At 45.0% G+C, this 4,669-nt stretch overlaps 1 non-coding gene across 1 annotated transcript; it reads right to left on the minus strand.

The window, feature by feature from the left end:
- Positions 1-3,383: 3,383 nt before the first annotated feature.
- Trnas-cga (transfer RNA serine (anticodon CGA)) lies at positions 3,384-3,458 on the minus strand. The gene has a single exon. It is a non-coding gene; the product is annotated as a tRNA-Ser (tRNA).
- Between the last annotated feature and the right edge of the window lie 1,211 nt (positions 3,459-4,669).

Consider the following 4,669-nt stretch of genomic DNA (forward strand, 5'->3'; position numbering starts at 1 on the left):
GTTATTCGCTCCTGCTGACTACATCGTCTTTAAAACTGCAACAGTTTCTCCCATTCCACAATGATTCCTGGGCAACCCATCTGACAAAACTGCTACTATCGTATACGTTTTATAAGTGTGTCAGTAGATATCTTAATTAAGACGAGTTCGGGATGTGTTTTACTTACGAAGAACGGTTATGCAAAGTTATTAATTATTGTGCTATGTTAGAGCGTTATTTAAAGTACTTATTGTCTGCTTTTACAGTCCTCTTGTTGTTCATATTTAAGAAAGAAGAAAGAAAGATCAAAGGTTACAACCTCGTCGACAGTGCGGTCATTAGAGATGGACCAGAGGGTCAGACAGCGATAGGCGTATTCCTGGAGCGATTATGGAATGCACGAAAATCTTGATAATTTGACAAGATATCACCAAAATATGAATCTCGAGTGCTATCGACTGCGCTACCTCGTTTTTTTCCCCCTTTTGGGAGGAACCTCTGGCATATCCTTTAAACTGGTTTGCAGAGTGAAGATTTAGATAGACTCCTCTCTCATGTGGGTAAAAAGTAGGTTATGCCTCTAAAGCGCTGCCCTACGAGCCTTACTGTTAAGACATTACCAAATGGCTCCGAGGTGTCTTGGTTTGAGCTGTGTTCAAATGGGATAGTATAATCGAGCGGTAAAATAGCGCCATATCTGTGACTGATACATCATAAACTGTGTTCCGTCCTTCTCCAAAGTGCAGCTGCTAACTTGTGGCACAGTCTGGTCTTTAACTCCAGTTGTGATTAAATTACCGACGATAAATACATGCATATTTACTTACAAAGCGTAGATTAAGAATTAACTCTCAGAAGAACACAACTAAATACGTGAAATGGTGTACACCATTCTTACCTTCAGATGAGGCCGGTCTGAGGGTTACAGGAAAAACTTGTCTGGAGCTACCTGCAAGCAACAAGAAACGAAATAAGGACAACAGTAACAGAGGCGTTAGCAAAGAAATGCTGGAAGGTGAGCTCTAGTAGCTGCAGGATGCCCTGCTAAATACAATGAAGTTTCTACAACTGCTGGCACCTCGGAGTCTGTTGCTGCCGTCCGTCTGTGGACTGAACTTGGACTCTGCGAGTTGCGTTCGTGCCTGCCTGAGGGACAGGCTACTCCTCCGTGAATGGACTAGCCCATTTGCGAGCTGTGTAAGTTGGGAGCAGGGTGGCTGGACAGTACTGGTACAGCCTTGCGGCTGTGTGCTGCGACAACCTCTCGGGCTATCCTTCATGTCACTGTTGGCTCTTCTGTCTACACACCATATTGACATTCGAAAACAGGGTATTCTGATTTCTGGTGCTGAGCCTAAGCGCGATTTCACTAGAGAGAGCGCTGACAGGTGTCTGTAGCCACGGCCGGTTGTAGCGACGCAGCGGCTGCTGGCCACCCCTACGATGGAGTTCCGTGCGGCTTTTCGAGGATGATGCTGTAGTATACAGAGAAGTTGCAGCATTAGAAAATTGCAGCGAAATGCAGGAAGATCTGCAGCGGATAGGCACTTCGTGCAGAGAGTGGCAACTGGTAATGTAATGTATTGCAAATACATAGAAAGAAGGATCCTTTATTGTATGATTGTATGATAGAGGAACAAACACTGGTTGCAGTTTCTTCTGTAAAATATCTGGGAGTATGTGTGCGGAACGATTTGAAGTGGAATGATCATATAAAATTAATTGTTGGTAAGGCGGGTGCGAGAGTCCTCAGAAAATGTAGTCCATCAACAAAGGAGGTGGCTTACAAAACACTCGTTCGACCTATACTTGAGTATTGCTCATCAGTGTGGGATCCGTACCAGGTCGGGTTGACAGAGGAGATAGAGAAGATGCAAAGAAGAGCGGCGCGTTTCGTCACAGGATTATTTGGTAACCGTGATAGCGTTACGGAGATGTTTAGCAAACTCAAGTGGCAGACTCTGCAAGAGATGCGCTCTGCATCACGGTGTAGCTTGCTGTCCAGATTTCGAGAGGGTGCGTTTCTGGATGAGTTATAGAATATATTGCTTCCCCCTACTAACACCTCCAGAGGAGATCACGAATGTAAAATTAGAGAGATTCGAGCGCACGCGGAGGCTTTCCGTCAGTCGTTCATCCCGCGAACCATACGCGACTCGAACAGGAAATGGAGGTAATGACAGTGGCACGTAAAGTGCCCTCCGCTACACATCGTTGGGCGGCTTGCGGAGTATAATTGTAGATGTAGATGGAGCCGCAGCACTGGCCGCAGACAACTATAGAACCTGCGCCTGCAAATTCCCCACCGGGTGCTGGCGTGCTGTCCTGCGCCTTAATGGAACACAGGCACAGCATGGCGGCTGGTAGGCAGCGCCGAAAAAAAAGAGAGTGAATATAAAAACCCTTTTTACGAGGCTTGTTTTTTTAATTAAATACCGTTTTGAAATTAAAAAAGACGTGCTATCTCAATAATTTGTCTAAAGACTATGGTATGGAGGTTAGCATCTCCAAAACGAAAGTAATGTCAGTGGGAAAGAAATATAAACGGATTGCGTGCCAAATAGGAGGAACAAAGTTAGAACAGGTGGACGGTTTCAAGTACTTAGGATGCATATTCTCACAGGATGGAAACATAGTGAAAGAAATGGAAGCGAGGTGTAGCAAAGCTAATGCAGTGAGCGCTCAGCTACGATCTACTCTCTTCTCCAAGAAGGAAGTCAGTACCAAGACTAAGTTATCTGTGCACCGTTCAATCTTTTGACCAACTTCGTTGTATGGGAGCGAAAGCTGGGTGGATTCAGGTTACCTTATCAACAAGGTTGAGGTTACGGATATGAAAGTAGTAGGATTAATGCAGGTACTAGGGAACAATGGCAGGAGGGTGTCCACAACGAGGAACTCAAAGAAAAACTGGGAATGGACTATAGATGTAGCAGTCAGGGTGAACAGGCTTAGATGGTGGGGTCATGTTACACGCATGGGAGAAGCAAGGTTACCCAAGAGACACATGGGTTCAGCAGCAGAGGATAGGAGGAGTTGGGGCAGACCAAGGAGAAGGTACCTGGGTTCGGTTAATAATGATTTTGAAGTAATAGGTTTAACATCAGAAGAGGCACCAATGTTAGCACTGAACAGGGGATCGTGGAGGAATTTTATAAGGGGGCTATGCTCCAGACTGAACGCTGAAAGGCATAATCAGTCTAAAATGATGATGACTTCTATGCCTTTCACAGTGATCGCCTGGTATCTGACGCTCTTCGTGTCTCTTACATTCCCTACCTGGCCTGGCAACAACACTAACCATTAACATTGGCTCTCGTGTCCTTCTTACCCGTCCAGAATGAGATTTTCACTCTGCTTCGGAGTGTTCGCTGATATGAAACTTCCTGGCAGATTGAAACTGTGTGCCCGACCGAGACTCGAACTCGGGACCTTTGCCTTTCGCGGGCAAGTGCTCTACCAACTGAGCTACCGAACCACGACTCACGCCCGGTACCCACAGCTTTATTTCTGCCAGTACCTCGTGTCCTACCTTCCAAACTTTACAGAAGCTCTCCTGCGAACCAAGCAGAACTAGCACTCCTGAAAGAAAGGATATTGCGGAGACATGGCTTAGCCACAGCCTGGGTGATGTTTCCAGAATGAGATTTTCACTCTGCAGCGGAGTGTGCGCTGATATGAAACTTCCTGGCAGATTAAAACTGTGTGTCCGACCGAGACTCGAACTCGGGACCTTTGTCTTCCGCGGGCAAGTGCTCTACCAACTGAGCTACCGCAGCACGACTCACGCCCGGTACCCACAGCATTACTTCTGCCAGTACCTCGTCTCCTACCTTCCAAACTTTACAGAAGCTCTCCTGCGAACCATGCAGAACTCGCACTCCTGAAAGAAAGGATATTGCGGAGACATAGCTTAGCCACAGCCTGGGGGATGTTTCCAGAATGAGATTTTCACTCTGCAGCGGAGTGTGCGCTGATATGAAACTTCCTGGCAGATTAAAACTGTGTGCCCGACCGAGACCCGAACTCGGGACCTTTGCCTTTCGGGGGCAAGTGCTCTGCCAACTGAGCTACCGAAGAACGACTCACGCCCGGTACCTCGTCTCCTACCTTGCCTGCGAAAGGCAAAGGTCCCGAGTTCGAGTCTCGGTCGGGCACACAATTTTAATCTGCCAGGAAGTTTTACATTCCTGTTGGTCTTATGGACATAAACCAAGCTTTATTTTTATTTTTATTTTTTTTTATTTTTTATTTTTTATTTATTTATTTATTTTTTTTTTTTTTTGTAAAATTCTGTACTCAACTGCATTGACGTACCGAGTCTCCAAGCAGATACTAATAATTTAGAACCAAGTAAGAAACAACAAAACACATAAATAGACAGCAAACATAAAATTAATATATAAAACACGATTCAATAATTATTATCTTCTACAACATAAATAGCAAAGTACCGGCTACTGAGGAAGAATGGGTGCAAACAGTAACAGTGCGACAGAGAGATGTAACAGTTTTGAATGAAATAGAGGGAAATTTTTCATCAGTTGAATACGAATTCAACATAAGAAACTGTTATAACTCGATAAAGTTTAACCAACATTATAATGTTTCTTATATCGGCCAGTTTCATGTTCGACAATAGTTCTGCCTGTTTCAATACCTGTTTGCACACTCTCTCTCAACCCATCA

This window comes from Schistocerca gregaria, chromosome 8 (assembly GCF_023897955.1).
Source record: "Schistocerca gregaria isolate iqSchGreg1 chromosome 8, iqSchGreg1.2, whole genome shotgun sequence".
Taxonomy (NCBI): domain Eukaryota; kingdom Metazoa; phylum Arthropoda; class Insecta; order Orthoptera; family Acrididae; genus Schistocerca; species Schistocerca gregaria.